The sequence below is a fragment of the Felis catus genome, chromosome X, assembly GCF_018350175.1.
Source record: "Felis catus isolate Fca126 chromosome X, F.catus_Fca126_mat1.0, whole genome shotgun sequence".
Lineage (NCBI taxonomy): Eukaryota > Metazoa > Chordata > Mammalia > Carnivora > Felidae > Felis > Felis catus.
In genome coordinates this window covers 42,996,623-43,017,172 of record NC_058386.1, presented here as the reverse complement: position 1 = coordinate 43,017,172, position 20,550 = coordinate 42,996,623, and the positions used below count along the sequence as shown (strand labels likewise).

Genomic DNA, 20,550 nt, shown 5'->3' with positions numbered 1-20,550 from the left:
TTTTTTGCCTTTATGCAGCACTCTTCACAGACAGCAGTGTGTCATAATTGCTTTTGTAGGCAAAAGTCTCTAATTGGCTTATGAGGCAAGCACACTATTAGCCTTTGAGTTTCCTAAGGCCAGCCAAAACAAGGCACAGAGTAGTCTAGCTAGACCCCCAAAATCAGGAATTCTTGATTCGGTTTCTCGAGGATAAAGGCCAAGTAGCTCCCCCTGCTGTTCCAGAGTCCACTTGGCTTCTGCACTGCGGGTAGGCCATAAGAGGAACCCATCTAGGAATGAGAACCAGTCATCTGACAATCTGTATTGTGAGTCCTTCAGCATTTTGAACAGTAAACATTTTTGGTTACTGAAACCCTTGACAACAGTAATTCATAATTCCTGGATTATATGTGTTCTGGTGTGCACGTGCACACATGCATGTAAGTTTAAATGCCACAAATCTGGGGCACCTGGGTGACTCAGTTGTTAAGCATCTGACTTCAGCTCAGGTCATGGTGTCACAGTTGGTGAGTTCAAGTCCTGCATCGGGTGAGCACGAGCCCGCTTCTGGTGAGCTCCAGCCCAGCTTCGGGTAAAAAAACACAAGCCCCAGGTGAGCCAGCTTCCCTCCCTCCCTCTCTTTTTTTCTCCCTTCCTCTCTCTCTCTCTTTCTCTCTCTCTCTCACTTGTTCCCGCTCTCTCTCTCAAAATAAAATAAAATAATAAAATAAAATAATAAAAGCCACAAATCTTATATTGGGTGGCTTCTGCATGTTTTTCAAGTTTTCAAAACCTGAACTAACCAGAGCATATTCAGCTTGATCCTGGGCTGATGTAAGAGAGCTTTCATTGTGTGGGAATGTATGGAGATTATTTTTTAATAAAAGCCTAGTGTTCCCTTTGGATGAATTCCTTAATCTCACAGTGAAATATTGCACGTGTCACTTTTGATTTATTGTTTCTTTAAACTTTGCGCATGTATTAGTTTCATTAAAGATAGTCTGCTTATCTTTTTCATGTCCACCTCCTTAAAGGTGAAGAAGGGCTCAGTCGAGCCTCTGGTGCCGCCTATAGAGTCCCCTTCCTCTCTGCCGAGCCATGTCAGCTGCTGCCCTTCCACTTTTTCTATGGAGTTTATGAAAACATATTAAATCTAACAACTTTGGTTACAGTGTCCGGGCAGCAGCGATGGTGAATAACTTATCTTACTGACAAATGAGCTTCTTGAAGATCGACCCTTACCTTGGGCACTGGGAAAGAAAAACAGGATAATCCAAAAGACTCCTGTACGTGCAGTCACAGGAACCTAGAGCCATCTGGTTGGGACAAAAATAAATCAGCGATGAAGGCTGCGTGAACCTCCAGGGACTTGGGCAACCGACTCGACATTACTCGCACTGAAGAGCAGAGGAGACTGGCAGCAGAGACCGTGGAAACAACTCTAATTAACACACATGGAGCAAAGGACTTTTAGAAGAAAATGCCTTGTATTGCCTGAGGCTGAAAACCAGACAGTAACTTGAAAGTCTCCCAGCTTGATAAAGGCAAATCAAAGCATGTACTGATTGGAGGATAAGCTCTTTTCTGGTATGGAAACACAACAAAACAGAAAATAGAAATGTCATTTAATTGGCATTTAACAAACCAGAGGGCTCCGCTGAGCAAAAATTATTCAGCTGCCTTGTGTTAAGATGCTCCTCTCTGAGAATTCTGTGTGGAGTTACGTTTTTACATATGCTTAGGGTTCTAGATTTAGCAAATCACAGTTATGCAATATTTGGGACACAGTTATGCTAAAAATTGTTTGTTGTTTATCTGAAATTCAAATTTCACAGGGTATCCTATATTTTATCTGGCAACCCTACTGTGAAAATAAACGAAAACCACCCAAATGAGAACAAAAACAGGCGATTTATTCAGAGCTTGCTGTAGCAAGAGAGTCAGCTGTCATCAGTTATGTTTGGTAGAGATTCAAAGGCAGGCAGGGGAGTGGGAAAGTTTTATAGTTAAAAAAAAAAAGGAAAGACTTTAGGTATGCCCTATGGAAATAAATGAAGACAGACCAAATGAGAAAAGCAAAGGCCATTTATTCTGAGCTTGTGCTGGCAAAGGTGTCAGACACTGTCACTTGCCTTTTGGCAGAGACTCAAAGGCAGACAGGGAAAGCTTTATAGTAAAGAAAGGAAAGGCTTCAGGTGTGCCCTGATTGGAGGCCACTGGCATGGGGAGGCAGGCTAACTAGAAGCAGGGCATCCTGGGTGATTGGTTAGGGGAGCATATTTAGCCTTCTCCCATTGGTGCTAATTTGGAAGCAGGGACAAAAATGAAGGTGGCTTGGGGTGCCTGGGTGGCTCAGTCAGTTAAGTATCTGACTTCAGCTCAGGTCATAATCTCATGGTTCATGGGTTCAAGCCCCACATTGGGCTCTGTGCTGACAGCTCAGAGCCTGGAGCCTGTTTCAGATTCTGTGTCTCCCTCTCTCTCTTTCCCTGCCCCCCCCACCCCCCCCACCCCACCCCCCCCACTCATGCTCTGTCTCTCTCTCAAAAATAAATAAATATTTTTAAAAATGAAGGAGGCTTGCCAGTTATTAATCAAGTCCTGGCCATTTGCGGCTGGTTGTTACAGAAGTTATTGTTTAGTTTCCTGGATTGTCACTAGAGATACCAACCTGACTTCTTGCAAATCTGATTTATAGCAGACTGGCTTCCTGGGTTATTTATTGTTGATAAGGGGCTGGTTTCCTTCGCAGGTTGCTACAGATTGTGGGGCAAAGTTCTATTTGTATATGTGTCTGGTCATTGTCCATTTGCATATTAAGTCTCTCAGGTCTGATTGGAGGCTGTTGGCAGGAAAAGCTGGAGGTGGGCTAATAAGAAGCAGGGTATCTTGTTAAAGTTTATTTATTTGTTTATTTTGAGAGAGAGTGCATGAGCAAGGAAGAGCAGAGAGAGAAAGAGAGAGAGAATCCCAAGCAGGCTCTGCACTGTCGGCATGGAGCCAGACACGGGGCTCGAACTCACAAACCATGAGATCACGACCTGAGCTGAAATCAAGAGTCAGACACTCAACCTACTGAGCCACCCAGGCACCCCAAGAAGCAGGTCATCTTATGTGATTGGCTTGTGAAGCAGATTGGGCTTTCTCTGGTGAGTGCTGACTTGAAAGCTGGAGTCAAAAACAGGGAAGCTGGCAGTCGTTGATGAAATCCTGATGGTTTGGGACCAATTGCAGCAGAGGTTGTAGTTTGACCTGCCTAGCAGGTTGCAACAGAGATGGTCATTTGGCAAAGGACCTGCATAGACATTTCTCTAAAGAAGATACACAAATGACCAACAAGCACATGAAGAGGTGCCCAACATCCTTAGTAATCAGGGGAAATGCAAATAAAAACCACAACGAGATACCACTTCATATCCACTAGGATGGCAGTAATTTAAAACACAGATAATAACAAGTGTCAACAAAAGAGGTAGAGAAATGGGAACCCTCATAAATTGCTGGTGGGAATGTAAAATGGTGCAGCTGCAGTAGAAAACAGTTTAGCAGAGCAGTTCCTCAAAAATTTGAACACAGAACTGCCATTTGACCCAGCATCCCACTCTCTGGTATATACCCAAGACAAATGTGTCTGGCAAATATGTCGTATTGGCAAATATGTCTGCATAAAAGACTTGTACATGAATGTTCACAGCAGCATTATTCACAGTCACCAAAAATGGAAATAGACTAAACGTCCATCAGCCAACAAATGGATAAACAACATGTGGTATATCAATGCAATGAAATATTATTCAGCCATAATGAAGTACTAATATATGGTACAACATGGTTGAACCTTGAAAACGTTATGCAAAGTGAAGAAGCCAGACACAAAAGGCTACATAGTGTACAATCCTGTTTATATGAAATGGTCAAAAGAAGCAAATCCATAGAGACAGAAAATATGTTAGTGGTTACCAGGGCCTGGGAGGAGGTGGGAATAGGGAATGACTGCTAATGGGTACACAGTTTCTTTCGGAAATGATGAAAATGTTCTAGAATCAGTTAGTAGTGATGGTTGTACAACTCTGAATATACTAAAAAACACTGAATTGTACAGTTTTTACAATGCTATGATTCTAAATTTAGGAGTTATGTTTTCTTCTTTCCCTTCTGCTTTTATTCTCTCTATGCACTCAGAAAATATAAATTGTCATAGCCTCTTGTTAGTTTTAATCACATGAGGTAGACCTAGAAGTTCCTAAACTCTCTTCCTTTAGCTCTCTCTGTTTCACCATCTATAAATATTTAGCCTGTGTTTGATTTCTCTCAAGCAGGGCCTTCCAAAAGTGTCTGATCCACCAATCTCCAATTAGCTGGTTGACTTTAAGATGGTAAGAGCTTCATGTTTTACCTTTCTCACTGCCGCAAAAGTCTACTGATAATATATGTTCTAACCAGCCATCCCCAACCCCAGAAACACATTCAAATAACCTGTGAAATAAGTTTTGAATGTTGATGCCTGAAGCCCAGACCCAGCTGGATTGGTATAAGGTGGGCTTGAAAATTGATATTTTAAAAAGTTCTCTAGAAAATTCCAGTGGTCAGAGTTGATGAAAACTGAAATAAAAAATAATTATTTGTAAATTTTAGATTTACTAATTATATTTCTATCAAGCAATATAGTTATAAAGTTCTAAAAGTCTGGTGATACTTTCTAAGACTTTTAAAAACACAGTTTTTTGTTCTGCCCTTATCAATCCTTCATTCTCATTCCCCAGAGGCAACCACATTCAACCCTTTTAACTATTTCCTTAAATTATTTACCTTTATTTATCGGTGGTGTTATTATACTGATATTTCTTATTTATTTTATTATTTTTTAATTTTTTAAATGTTTATTTATTTTTGACAGACAGAGCATGAGTGGGGGAGGGGCAGACAGAGATAGAGACAGAATCTGAAGCAGGCTCCAGGCTCTGAGCGGTCAGCACAGAGCCCAACGTGGGACTTGAACTCATGAGCTGTGACATCATGACCTGAGCTGATGTCAGATGCTCAACTGACTGAGCCACCCAGGCATCCCCAACTGTTGTTTTTAGTGGTTATTTATTTTTGAGAGAGATAGTACAAGCAGGGGAGGGGTAGAGAGAGACGGAGACAGAGGATCCAAAGCAGGCTCCATGCCGACAGCAGTGAGCCCCACATGGAGCTCGAACCCACAAACCGGGAGATCATGACCTGAGCTGAAGTCGGACGCTCAACCAACTGAGCCACCCAGGTGCTCCCACACCCAACTGGTTTTTCACAAAGATGTGAAAAGAATCGAATGGATCCAATGGAGGAAGGATAGCCTTTTCAACAAATGGTGCTGGAGCAATTGGATAGCCATAAGCAAAAAAAAAAAAAAAAAAAAAAAAGAACCTTGACCTAAACCTCAAACTTTGTACAATTAACTGAAAATGGGTCATGGAGTTAATGTAAAATGTGAAACTGGCTTTAGAAACAAAACATAGGGAAAAAAATCTTTAGGATCTAGGACTCAGTAAAGAGTTCTTAGGCTTGACACCAAGAGCACAATCCTTAAAAGGAAAAGTGGATGAACTGGACTTTATCAAAATTAAAGACATTTGTTCCATTGACCCTGTCAAAAAGATGCAAAGACAAGTTACAAACTGGGGGAAAATATTTGCCAGCCCCGTATCTGACAAAGGCCTTATATCTAGGATATACAAAAAAACTCTAAGAGCACAACAATAAAAAAGCAAATAATCCAACTAGAGACTGGGCAAAAGACAGGAACATACATTTCACCAAGAAGGAGACATGGATGGCAAATAAGTATCTGAAAAGATGGTCAACATGACTGGCCATTACAGAAATGTAAATTAAGACCACGATGTGATATCACTAAGCACCTATTAGTTGAAATAAATAAATAGTGATAAATACCAAATACTGGTGAGGACACAGAGAAGTGGAATCTCCATACATTGCTGGTGTGAATGTAGGATGGTTTAGCCAGTCTGAAGAAGGGTTCATGGTAAAGTGAATACAAAGATGTAACATGAGGATGTTCTTCGGTGGTAATGGACCAGTTCTGGAGCTTGATTGTGGCAGTGGCATAAAACTACACACACACACACACACACACACACACACACACACACACACAAATGCAGTTTTTTTAATGGTAAACACTGAATGAGGTATATAGTCTAATTAACAGTAATGCATCAGTGTCAGTTTCCTAGTGTTGATATTATACTACAGCTATGTAAGATGTCACCACTGGGAGAAGATGGGTGAGGATGAAGTTGTACTATTTTTGCAATATCCTGCAAGTCTATAATTATTTCAAAACAAAAAAAAAATTAAGAAATATATCCCCCAAAAGAAGTCTGCCCCTTCTGACCATTAGGCTGGGCCTCCTGTGACCTAAGCTGGCCAATCCACATCAACCTCCCTCTTAGGCATAGTATTTGGATAAAAAGAAGTCACATTAGGGTCGCCTGGGTGGCACAGTCGGTTAAGCGTCCGACTTCAGCCAGGTCACGATCTCGCGGTCCGTGAGTTCGAGCCCCGCATCAGGCTCTGGGCTGACGGCTCGGAGCCTGGAGCCTGTTTCCGATTCTGTGTCTCCCTCTCTCTCTGCCCCTCCCCCATTCATGCTCTGTCTCTCTCTGTCCCAAAAATAAATAAAAACGTTGAAAAAAAATAAATAAAAAAAAAAGAAGTCACGTTACACAAATCAGCCAATCAGAGTCCTCTTGGAGAACTTTTTTTGTCTACCAAGGAAGATAACATGGGGGAACCCTGATAATGTTATTTGAATCCCGAGATCCAGCTGTGCCTCAAAGCATAGAACCTGCATTTCCCAATTGTGCAAGCCAATAATTCCTCTAAAAACATTGATGTATGATAGGGAGAATCCAAAAGCACAGTAGTCATAATAATTACTAACTACAGTTTTTACCTTGTTTCTATTTCCTTCTATATGTCACTCTGAGTCTTTGAAAACATAGGATAAAAACTGAGCTACATCCATTGAAGGGCTTAGATGGAAATAATAATGGTGCAGTTAACATCGATGTAATGTTTGGGTATACAAATTTTCTGTGAATGCCTGAAATTATACCATAAAATAATCTACCTTCTTTGTGCAGATAAATGGTCCCTTTGCCAATCAAATTCATTTCTGTTTAAGCTGAATACAATAAGCATATAACATGAGGAGGCAGATATGGAAGATCATAGTCAGAAGTTAAGTCTACTTTCCTATGTGTCAAGGAAGAGAATTTTAGAGAAATATAAACCAGATCTGAATAAAGTAAAAAGTGTCCAACTAGAGAAAAGTATCCATATGGAAAACTGTTATCTCGTGGCAACAAGGCAGCCTCAGTTGCCTAGGTGACTCCCACAGGAAGATGTTAGCCATGTGGCTTTCTTTATAACCTGGCAGGATAGGCTATTATCTCCAGGGTCTGGCATCAGGAGCTCCAGATAAATGGGCCCTTGTTTGCCATCTTCCAGGACATGGCAACATAAGTTCAATTGAGACAAGCCATAACCTAGAAGTACACTCACTAAACCCTTCTCATAAGGGAGCTGGCTCATCTTCAGATGTGCAGACAGGATGGATGTAACACCCAGGAGCTATGGGAACAAATGACAGAGGGCAGTCCAGGTCAGTAGTTAGGTGAGTTGAGTGAGGTGGCAGAGGAAGATCCAGTTTAAGTGCCAAAAATTCTGGCTAGCTCTCAGCATATGGTGGCAGAGTATCAAAGAGCAGGCTACATATAAATGGTGATTCTTGGAAGCCTAAGCAAGTTGTCAGTCAGCCTCAGGTGCATCTTACAACAGGGGGCAAAACTGTGGGCACTGGACTGGCTATGGAAGCCAAAACTTGATTCCATGGGTAGTCAGTGGGGAAAGGTATTAGGACATACAGGAAAGAGATAAGCACAGAGCTCTAATCCGGGATCATCCAGGGTAGGGTATACATCATTGTGGCAAATACCCAAGCTGAAGAAATAAGACAAAAGCCCAGTTCTGTGAAATGGGCTATAAAGACCAAGAAATCAATTTAGAAGTAAGCAGAGCCCAATGTTGAGCTCCCAGAATGTTAAAACAGAGCTCCTGAAATTTTCACTGAGAACAGACATCATTTGTAGAGAATAAGGCAAGATTTAGCCTCTAGGTGGAAATTGAGGGGCCCGTTTAGGAAAAAAAAAAAAAAAAGGATAATAGTGACTGGGAACCCAGCTGGAAATGTCACTGCTACCAATGTGAAACTTCCCTCAGTTCTATGTATGCCACTATTAGAGCTGGATTTTGTTTTTAGCAAAGGGTTATCCCATTCCTTATAAGAAAATTTTCTAGGGGCGCCTGGGTGGCTCAGTCGATTGAGCATCCAACTTCGGCTCAGGTCATGATCTCACAGTTCATGGGTTCGAGGCCCACGTTGGGCTCTGTGCTGACAGCTTGGAGCCTGGAGCCTGCTTTGGATTGTGTGTTTCCCTCTGTCTCTGCCCTTCTCCTGCTCGTTCTCTCTCTCTCTCTCCCTCTCTCTCTCTCTCTCTCTCTCTTTCGAAAATAAACATTTAAAAAAAGAAATTTTTCCATTAGTATATATGTCATAATGTAAATGTTTATCAGCCATTTATACCTTAGTATGAATTTGCTTACATTTTTCCTTCTGGAGAGCAGGTTTTGATAGAAATTGGAAGAAATTATAGCAGTCTTACTGAGAGGCTAAGAGCCAGCCACTGTGCTATGCACTAGGGATATAAAGATGAGGTAAAGCACATGTGCTTCATCTCTGAATAATTTTATAATCTTCTATACTAAATGTGGGAAGGAAGCCACTAAAGGGAAAAATAGGTGCAAGAGGAAAGTTGGGTTGATTATAAACAAATATTTTCTTATTTTCCAGTGTTTCCAAATAGGACTCATTTTTCCATGGAAATCCCACAAATGACCCTTGCCATCTTTCCACAGCCCTTAGCCCAACATCCTAATTCTTCAAATAGCATCAGGGCTTCTTGGTCCCTGCTTAAAATCAGGAGGAGAGATGCTGGAAGATCATTTTGTTCCATACACCTTGATTCATTGACAAGGAAATCCCAGCCCAAAGAGATAAAGCAACTGGAAGAAATCATAAAGAGTTCAAGACAGAAGTTCATGGATTCCCCAAAGCCTTGCATCAAAACCCTTTCAACTGCATCATAGCATCTCTTAACAATAGGTCAGGAAAACTACAAATAGCAGAGAAACCCCACATCACTTGTTTTACAATGTCCACTACATAAACTTCAAACCCCTGGGCCTGGCTTTCAAAGCCTTCCACTCTCTTTGGTCTACATAACTGCGCTACTTGATCTTCCATTACTCATCTTCAATTATTTGACTCTTATATCACCTGTGCTTTCCTATTTCCATCCCCTCGTTCATGCCATCCTCTCCACCAGATGCCCTACTACTGACATCTCCATATAAAGAATTCCTACCAGTTCTTCAGTGCTGTCCCATTCGCAAAGTCATCTACAATCTCACCCACCAGAAAAGATCACTAACTATTTTTGTGTTTGTGCCATTCCAATGGCTCTTACCACATACTACTGTAACTGCCTTATCTGTCCGAATGAAAGACAGGGACTCTGATGTATATCTGGAACCCTTCCAGAATTCCCAGCACAGTAAATTCTGGGCATGATAAATAAACAAATAAATGAATAGAATAGAATAGAATAGAATAGAATAGAATAGAATAGAATAGAACAGAACAGAACAGAACTAACTTGAATTCATGTCGTTGACCAAAAGGTGGAGACCAAATCACAGCAATGCTGTTCCAAAGCCTCGCCTTGCTGGGGCAGACTAGATAGGCCAGAGAAGGAAAAACTAGAAGGAGACTGCCGAGGGACCAATTAAGGGACCTGTGATTATTATGGAGTGAGGAAATAAAAGTAGAGATCCAGATGGTAGAACTGGACCTGGGCAGGAAACAGCAAACTGGAAACACATTGCAAGCCAAGACATGGGGCCTGGAGGAGATGAAGAATAAAGCTTTAATATGGGAGACTAAACATGGAGGTATCCTAGACACAAACAAGCACACAGTGATTGCCAAACTGTTTTCTCCTTCTTTTTTTCAGTTTTATGGTTTTATTAACACAAATATAATATGCACATAAGCTGTCTATTCATTTTCTTTGCTGTATAGCCTAGCATTGGGCTCGGTGACTCTGATGGCCAACTGGGCTGCTCTTTCCACAATGGCTTTGCCTCTTCTTGAAGGAGACATTGTGAGCAGTCTCAGCACAGTAAGATTTGTTGCATATCAGCAGCACTTCAAGCTCCTTGACATTGTGGACTAGAAACTTCCAGAAGCCACTGGACAACATAGTCTTTGTTTTCTTGTTGGTCCCATAACCAATATTGGGCATCAAGATCTGGCCCTTGAATCTTCTGTGCACCCTATTGTCAATGCCTCTGGTTTCTGCCAGTTGCACATAATTTTCACATATTGGTCTGACTGGTGCTGAATGAAATTCTTGGTCCTCTTTTTAATGCTCTTGGGCTTCACAAGGGTTCTAAGGGTGGCCATGATGCTGAGTAGGAGATAGCTGCCACCTCCACAGGTAGCATGGAGGAAGAGACTGATTTTCTCTTTTTTTAAAATGCATTTATTTATTTTGAGAGGGGTGGTAGGAGCAGAGAGAGAGGGAGAGAGATAATCCCAAGCAGGCTCCACACTGCCAGCACAGAGCCCAACTCAGGGCTTGAACTCACGAACTGTGAGATCATAACCTGAGCCGAAACCAAGAGTCAGACGTTTAACCAACTGAGCCAACTAGGCACCCCTGATTTTCTCCTTCTTGATGAAAGTTGTGAGCTTAGTTACTAATCATTCTTTTTTTTTTTAATTTGTTGGAAGGTTCTGTAAGTCTCTGAAGCACAGAAATGCAGGCTGTGTCCCCGGGAACCCTGCCCTGTACCTCCTCTCTGCCCCCACCCATGCTCTGTGGAGACATCTCAGGGCCACCAGGGTTGTCAAGGGGCATCCTGGGCAGGGTTCTGGAGCTCCAGCTAACCTCCCTTCAAACACTGAATTTCAATTTATCTTGTATTTTGGGTTTGCCTTAAGATATATCTTGAAAAAAAGAATTTACTGTTTTAAAGGTGTTTTATATGACCCAGTAATTCCATCCCTTTCATTCAAGAGAAATGAAAATAGATGTCCACACAAAAGTCCATGCACAAATGTGCATAGCAGCCTATTAATAATAGCCAAAAGGTAGACGTAAGCCAAATGTCCATCAACTGATGAATGAATGGATAAACAAAATGTGGTTTACCAGTGCAATGGAATATTATTCATCCTTAAAAAGGAATGAAGTCCTGATACATGCTAAAAAGCCGGTGAATCTTGAAAGCATTATGCTACATGAGAGAAACCAGTCACAAAAATCACATATTGTATGATTTCACTTAAATGAAATGTCCAGAATAGGCAAATCCATAGAAACAGAAAATAGATTAGTGGCTGCCTGGGGTGGTGAGGAATAAGGGCTGACTTTTAATGGGCATGAGGTTTCTTTTAGGGGGGTCAAAACTGTTCTAACATTAGACTGTGGTAGCGGCTGCTTGACCTTGTAAAGACATTTAAAAACCACTTTTTCATTTTTTTAATGTTTTATTTATTTTTGAGGGAGAGAGAGCATGAGCAGGGGAGGGGCAGCGAGAGAGAGGGAGACACAGAATCTGAAGTAGGTTCCAGGCTCTGAATTGTCAGCACAGAGCCTGACATGGGGCTCAAACTAATGGATCCATGAGATCATGACCTGAGCCGAAGTCAAACACTTAACCAACTGAGCCACCCAGGCACCCCTAAAAACCACTTTTAAAAGGCTAACTGTGTGGTCTATGCGTTACATCTCAATAAAGCTCTTTTTTATTTTCAAATTTAAAATTTTAGAATCTTTCACTATAAGGCAATGGTTCTCAACAGACAGCAATATCCTGTCCCCCAGGGGATATTCAATATCTAGAGACATTTTTGACTGTCACAACGAGGGAGGTGTTACTGGCATCTAGTGGGTAGAGGTCGGGGAAGCTACTAAACACCCTACAAGGCACAGTACAGGCCCCACAACAAAGAAAAATCTTGCCCAAGATGTCAACAGAGCCTTGGCTAAGACACCCTGATCAAAGGTAAGTGCTCTAAAATAGAAATGAGGGGCACCTGGGTGGCTCAGTTGGCTGAGCGTCTGACTCTTGATTTTGGCTCAGGTCATGATCCCAGGGTCATGAGATTGAACCCTGTCTTGGGCTCTGTGCTAAGCATGGAGTCTACCTGGGGCGCTCGCTCTCTCTCTCTCTCTCTCTCTCTCTCTCTCTCTCTCTGTCTCTCTCTCTTTCTCTCTCTCTCTCCCCCCCTCTTTCTCTCTCTCAATAAATAAATGAAATGAAATGAAATAAAATAAAATAAAAATGACTGTTCTTGAAAAAAAAAAAAAGACCGTTCTAATACTTTCATCGAGGTTTGTTGTTGTTGCTTTTTTATGGTATTTGCTACCCACCCTCACCCCCATATACCCATGGGACTCAGGAGTTGCTTCACATCTTTTGGAACTGGTCTCTCAGGGCTAAAGTGGCCGCTAGGATGCATGAATTCGTGTTTATAGGGGCGCCTGGGTGGCGCAGTCGGTTGGGCGTCCAACTTCAGCCAGGTCACGATCTCGCGGTCTGTGAGTTCGAGCCCCGCGTCGGGCTCTGGGCTGATGGCTCGGAGCCTGGAGCCTGTTTCCGATTCTGTGTCTCCCTCTCTCTCTGCCCCTCCCCCGTTCATGCTCTGTCTCTCTCTGTCCCAAAAATAAATAAAAACGTTGAAAAAAAAATTAAAAAAAAAAAAAAAAAAAGAATTCGTGTTTATAGCAGTGATCAGCTCCTCCCTCTCACAATGGTTAGAAACCACTTCAGGATTATAGTCAGAGCTCTTGAAAATATTTATGCAACAATTTTTAATGATAGTTATGGTTCTACAAAATGGACAGGGGCTATCTTAACATTGTAAATAAAGTACCTAATTTAGAAGGTAAAGAAACATCCATATTTTATAGTCTACAAAATTTAAATCCATGCTTTAAAAAGAGACCTTACATGAAATGCATACACGACCCAGCAAGTTTATTTATCAAAATATATTTATACAAAAGATGCATTATAAAGTTAGGGGATCTGGTGAGGCTAGGCAAGTATTCACAGTAACTACATGAGGGCAAGTGCCTATGGAAAAATTTTGTGACAGGCAAGCTAAAGTTAACTGAGTAAAGCCCTGTATGGAGCCAGCTCTCTCTATGGGCGTACCTTGTTTTATTGTGCTTCCTTTTATTGTGCTTCGCAGACACATACAACTTTGCGGGGCTGGAAACACTTGTTTTCAGGAGTCAGAGCCTCCCTTGCCTGCTTTGTTGGTTTCCCTCAGGGACATGTCTCTTTTGCTAGGAGACTTATTCTTTTCACCTTACCTCTATCACACCTCTAACAAAACCAATACTCTGAAAAAGGTTCTGACAAGATCTTCACCTGGATGGTTGATAATGCCTAAATTTTACCTTTCCCAAGGGTGTGTGTATTGTAAAAGTTGTCAGAGCCTTCAGCGGAAGGAAGGAATGAAAGTGTAAAATTGGAAACTTAAGACTTGCTAGATGGGGCTATGCAATTAACACATCAAAGCAACAACATGGATAAATCTAAAAGTAATTATGCTGAGTGAGTGAAGCCAGACGAGAAAAAATATATACAGTATGATTCCATTTATATAAAATTCTAGGAAATACACACAGAAAGCAGACAGTGGTTGCCTAGAAATGGGATGGTTGATGGAAAGGGTGGGTGGGAGGCAGGGATTCCCAAGGGGCAGCAGAAAACTGTTGGGGGTGATGCATATGTTCACTGTCTGGATCATGGGGATGGTTTTGCAGGTGTATGCATATGCCAAAACTCATAAAATCACCTAGACTTTAAATATGTGCCATTTATTGAATGTCAATTATAACACAGGTGGTTACAAAATTTAAGATTACAATATATTTTTTAAGAGCACTGTGCAATTTCCAAAGGGAAGTCAAACTTGCAACTTACAGGAATGGTAAAGCAAGATTATGTCCTAAAAATACATTGTTCTAAACTTTTACATAACTGAAAAAACAACATTTAATCTGTATTTACATGGCAAGAGTGAACTCTAGTAGACATTGCTGTGGCTTAATAAAACTGAAGTAAACCTTGAGTTGAGGCTTGGGATAATTTCCCCTTTTGCTGGTTCAGTGGGTTCACATTACTCTCTTCTGAACCCCAAATCTGTTCCCAAGCCCTGCACCTCCAGTCTACTCAGTACCCTGCCCCCAGATCCCCAGTAATCAAGGCATTACAAGAGGCTCATGAAGAGCTGAAGTGGGTAACTGAACTGTAACCACAGTATCCAAGGCATACCTAGAAGGCCATCTCTCACTTGCATCACCTGGATAACAGCCCAGGTGTCTTACTTAAAACTGAGCTTCAGGGGTGCCTGGGTGGCTCAGTCGGTTGAGCATCCAACTTCGGCTCAGGTCATGATCTTGCAATCGTGGTGGTTCCAGCCCCTCATCAGGGTCTGTGCTGACAGCTCAGAGCCTGGAGCCTGCTTTGGATTCTGTGTTTCCCTCTCTCTCTCTCTCTCTGCCCCTCCCCTGCTCAGGCTCTGTCTCTCTCTCTCTCTCTCTCTCTCTCTCTCTCTCTCTCTCTCTCAAGAAATAAACATTTTGAATAAATAGATAAACAAACAAACAAATAAATAAATAAAATTGAGCTTCAGATATATTCCATAAATTTTATCCAGGAGGTTGAGAAATAGCAGAAAAACGAACAGTGGTCTCAGATGGTGACACTACTGAAGCCACTGAGGATCTGGCAAATATATAGTTCTCAACTCTGCTCCAAAGAGTTCCATGGGAAGATGGAGAATTTGAGGGGCCCCACCCCCAGCTGGGGTCTGTATATTTGCATGGGGCTCAGCCAGACATCAGAGTTGGAGCACTGGGGCCCAGGCACAGGGTCTCAAGGGCAGCTCCACCGAGATGAGGTCAGGTGGGATGGTGCCTTTCCCTCTGCATCTGGACATGAATATCTATAAATGGCATGTTGGTCTGGGGTCCCTCCGTCTAAAGACAGAAACCCTCATCCCCAAGCAACTCATGAATTGGAACAAGACCTATAACACTGCAAAGGCTGATGTCCTAGTGCCGCTGTTGCTAACAAATGCCACTGAAACGCACATCACCTGATCCATATTCACAACAGTATGGGATGTGGGTATGGGCTGCAAACAGCAGCAACTAAAGTCAGAAATCCATTCCGTGTTGTTGCCACTTCTGGTGTTGAGAAAAGCCAGACTTCTGGGCATCCAGCAGAGTGAGCTTTTTGCCTGCGGAGTTTGTGAGACCTCCAGAAGCCAGCGCCAAATTGCCACTCCCCTTGCAAAAACCCCAAGCTCAATGAAACCAGGAGCTGGTTCTTTGAAAGAATTAACAAAATTGATAAACCACTAGCCACTTTGATCAAAAAGAAACAGGAAAGGACCCAAATAAGCAAAATCAAGAATGAAAGAGGACAGATCACAACCAACACAGCAGAAATAAAAACAATAATAATATTACAAGCAATTATATGCCAATAAAATGGGCAATCTGGAAGAAATGGACAAATTCCTACAAACATATACACTACCAAAACTGAAACAGGAAGAAATAACCTGTAAGGAAATCAAACTAGTAATCAAAAATCTGCCAAAAAACAAGAGTCCAGGGCCAGATGGCTTTCCAGAGGAATTCTACCAAACATTTAAGGAAGAGTTAACACCTATTCTCTTGAAGCTGTTCCAAAAAATAGAAACAGAAGGAAAATTCCAAACTCCTTCTATGAGGCCAGCATTACCTTGATTCCAAAACCAGACAGAGACACCACTAAAAAGGAGAACTATAGACAATTTTCCTGATGAACATGGATGCAAAAATCCTCAACAAGATTTTAGCCAACCGGCTCCAACAATACATTAAAAAAATTACTCACCACGACCAAGTGGGATTTACACCTGGGATGCAGGGCTGGTTCAATATCTGCAAAACAATTAACGTGATTCATCACATCAGTAAAAGAAAGGACAAGAACCATATGATCCTCTCAATAGATGCAGAGAAAGCATTTGACAAAATACAGCATCCTTTCTTGATAAAAACCCTCAAGAAAGTAGGGATAGAAGGAGCACACCTAGAGCTCCTAAAAGCCATATATGAACGACCCAACACTAACATCATCCTCAATGGGGAAAAACTGAGAGCTTTCCCCCTAAGATGAGGAACAAGACAGGGATGTCCACTCTCACCACTGTTATTCAACATAGTATTAGAAGTCTTAGCCTCTGCAATCAGACAACACAAAGAAATAAAATGCATCCAAATCAGCCAGGAGGAGGTCAAACTTTCTCTCTTTGCAGATGACATGATACTCTATATGGAAAACCCAAAAGATTCCACCAAAACACTGCTAGAATTGATTCATGAATTCAGCAAAGTTGCAGGATATAAAATCAACGCACAGAAATCGGTTGCATTCCTATACACCAACAATGAAGCGACAGAAAGAGAAATCAAGGAATCGATCCCATTTCCAGTTGCACACAAAAAAATAAATAAAATAAAATACCTAGGAATAAATCTAACCAGGGGCGCCTGGGTGGCTCAGTTGGCTGGGCAACCGACTTCGGCTCAGGTCATGTTCTCACAGTTCATGAGTTCGAGCCCTGCGTCGGGCTGTGTGCTGACAGCTCAGATCCTGGAGCCTACTTCAGATTCTGTGTCTCCCCTCTCTCTACCCCTCCCCTGCTCATGCTCTGTGTCTCTCTGTCTCTCAGTAATAAATAAACGTTAAATTTTTTTTTTAATCTAACCAAAGAGGTGAAAAATCTATACACTGAAAACTATAGAACGCTTATGAAAGAAATTGAAGAAGACACACAAAAAAAATGGAAAAAAGATTCCATGCTCCTGGATAGGAAGAACAAATATTATTAAAATGTCGATACTACCCAAAGCAATCTACATATTCAATGCAATCCCTATGAAAATAACACCAGCATTTTTCACAGAGCTAGAACAAATAATCCTAAAATTTGTATGGAACCCCGAATAGCCAAAGTGATCTTGAAAAAGAAAACCAAAGCAGGAGGCATCACAATCCCACACTTTAAGCTATACTACAAAGCTGTAATAATCAAGACAGTATGGTACTGGCACAAGAACAGACACTCAGATCAATGGAACAGAATAGAGAACCCAGAAATGGACCCACACACGTATAGCCAACTAATCTTTGACAAAGCAGGACAGAATATCCAATGGAATAAAGACAGTCTCTTCAACAAGTGGTTCTGAGAAAACTGGACAGTGACATGCAGAAGAATGAACTTGGACCACTTTCTTACACCATACACAAAAATAAACTCAAAATGGATGAAAGACCTCAATGTAAGACAGGAAGCCATCAAAATCCTCGAGGAGAAAACAGAAAAAAACCTCTTTGATCTTGCCCACAGCAACTTCTTACTCAACTCGTCTCCGGAGGCAAGGGAAACAAAAGCAAAAATGAACTATTGGGACCTCATCAAAATAAAAAGCTTCTGCACAGGGAAGGAAACAATCAGCAAAACTAAAAGGCAACCAACAGAATGGGAGAAGATATTTGCAAATGACATATCAGATAAAGGGTTAGTATCCAAAATCTACAAAGAACTTATCAACCTCAACACCCAAAAAACAAAGAATCCAGGGAAGAAATGGGCAAAAGACATGAATAGACACTTCTCCAAAGAAGACATCCAGAAGGCCAACCGACACATGAAAAAAGGCTCAACATCACTTATCATCAGGGAAATACAAATCGAAACCACAATGAGATACCACCTTACACCTGTCAGAATGGCTAACATTAACAACTCAGGCAACAACAGATGTTGGCAAGGATGCGGAGAAAGAGGATCTCTTTTGCATTGTTGATGGCAATGCAAGCTGGCGCAGCTACTCTGGAAAACAATGTGGAGGTTCCTCAAAAAACTAAAAATAGAACTACCCTACGACCCAGCAATGGCACTACTAGGCATTTATCCAAGGGATACAGGTGTGCTGTTTCGAAGGGACACATGCACCCCAATGTTTATAGCAGCACTATCAACAATAGCCAAAGTATGGAAAGAGCCCAAATGTCCATCGATGGATGAATGGATAAAGAAGATGTGGTATATATATATATATATATATATATATATATATATACACAACAGAGTATTACTCGGCAATCAAAAAGAATGAAATCTTGCCATTTGCAACTACGTGGATGGAACTGGAGGGTAATATGCTAAGTGAAATTAGTCAGAGAAAGACAAAAAAAATCATTTGAATTCACTCATATGAGGACTTTAAGAGACAAAACAGATGAACATAAGGGAAGGGAAACAAAAATAATATGAAAACAGGGAGGGGGCAAAACAGAAGACTCATAAATATGGAGAACAAACTGAGGGTTACTGGAGGGGTTGTGGGAGGGGGTATGGGCTAAAGGGGTAAGGGGCACTAAGGAATCTATTCCTGAAATCATTGCTGCACCATATGTTAATTTGGATGTAAATTTTTAAAAATAAAAAATTAAATTAAAAAAAAAACAAGCCACCAGCTGATGATGCCTGAAATTCCTTCACAAAGGAAGAAGGTGGTTTTATGGTTTCATTCCACAACCGGCTCTTGATGCCATGTGGCACTGATGTTTCTCCACTCCCCAGCTGTTTAGCTGAGTCCTGGGCATGAGGGCTTCCTAAGATCAGGGTCAGGCCATGGGGAGATGATGGAGGAAACAATGAGTATTTGGAGGCCTCTTATCTGTCCTCCTTTGGGGACCATCTTTCCTCTCTTATCAGATTTCCTCTCCCTTTTCACTATTCCTGCTCAGTTTCCAGTGCCCTACTCACTCCCTCTTGTCTTTCCTTCTAGAACCTCCCCATTACCCTCGTCCCATCCAGAATGCCCTGTTCTGTGTCCCATACCCTCAGGGCCAATTCAGCAAGCTGACCACAGTCAACTAAAGAATAAATATGGCACCATATTTCTTCTTCAGTTATGATCTTTAGGGAGACAGGTTTTAATCCAAAGAGTAATCTTTGAGTAATCCAAGAGTATCATTGGAGATAGAAGAGAGAGAGGTTTTTGAACAGCTGGGGCCTTTTTAGGGCCTTTGTGTTATTCTCTACATGCTATCCCCACCCTACCCCATCAGAAAGGCAAGGTTCTAGAACTGTCTCTGTAAATGAACCAGTAATGTGATTTGCAGCAGAACTCATCAGAGCTGGAATCCCATGGTCACTTCGGCAAAGGCATATTTTAACACTCAGGTTATGCTGCAGAGCGGGCAGTTGATGCTGGGCAAACATTTCATGTAATGTGACCCTTGAGAGGCATTACATGAATGGGGCTTAGAACTTGGACTCCATCACTAGACTGCCAAGATTCCAATCCATTTATTAGCTGTGAAACTTTGACCAAGTTACCTCACCTTTCTTGCCTCAGTTTTTCTTTCTGTAAAATGAGAAAATAATGACACATGCCTGATAGTGTTGCGGTGATGATAAAATGAATTAGGTAATGTAATGGAGCCCAGGTGCTTATTAAGAGCTGATCCTTACTATTAAGGAAGGACAGTTGCTTCAGGACATGGAGAAGTTTGAGCCTTGGCCCCATCATCTGCTAGCAGTGTGACCTGGAAGCAAGTCACATGTCCTCTGTGTGCCTCAGGTTCCTAATGTGTAAAACAGGGGTAATAATGTCCCCTACCTCTTCAAAGGATGTTGTGAGGATTAAGAGCATTCCTGAGAAGCAGTTAGCACAATCCTGCACTGAATACCTGAATAACAGGGAAATTGTTAATGGTGAATTAGCTAGGCTCATGTTATCTGGTACACCCAATATCTCTCCTTGGGGAAGTTACTACTGTCCCACTTGACTGGTTATTTATTTTGAGATGTTGCATGGGAACTCATTTCAGGGACTGGCTCAAAAGCACCAACCAGTTCTGTCCTCCCAAAGCCCTGGTTGTGGAAATGATCAAATGGTGACTTACAGAATGCTTGCCTGGGATGGTTTATCCCTCCTGGAGGGACTAAAACATGACAGATACATCTTTTCCTCCCCACCACTGTACTGTACCAAGTAGGTGTCTGGCATGTTGCAGGTGGATCTAGCCTTTCAGGATGTCACCGAGAGACCAGCAATGCCTTCCTCTGTGGCGGCCTATTCTGCTATTTGTCCCGTCCCATGCTCTAACCTGCAAAAATGCTCTTTTCTTCTGGGTGCTAGCACCTCACCTCCTTTAAATGTTTTGAGGCTTTGGTAAGAAGCAATTGGAACCAGAAGTTCCTGTTTTACTGCAGGCTCCATAACAGCAGCCCAGCCCCAGCCTGAGGATTCAACAGAGTCCCTGAATGCATCCAGGAACAGATTT

General features: G+C 41.8%; 1 long non-coding RNA gene and 1 pseudogene across 5 annotated transcripts in view; both read right to left on the bottom strand.

The window, feature by feature from the left end:
• The window catches only part of LOC102901835, a 151,270-nt gene that overhangs the window by 123,897 nt on the left and 6,823 nt on the right, over positions 1 to 20,550 (bottom strand). For 2 of the 5 annotated variants that reach the window (XR_002739784.2, XR_002739788.2), the window contains exon 2: positions 16,078 to 16,124. The exons of 2 other annotated variants lie outside the window; for them this stretch is intronic. This is a non-coding gene — a long non-coding RNA (uncharacterized LOC102901835). Of the gene's footprint in view, positions 1 to 1,224; positions 1,250 to 16,077; positions 16,125 to 20,550 lie in introns of those variants that run through there. One more of the 5 variants, XR_006593036.1, reaches the window with a different exon arrangement.
• Positions 8,532 to 11,682, bottom strand: LOC123383364 (annotated as a pseudogene).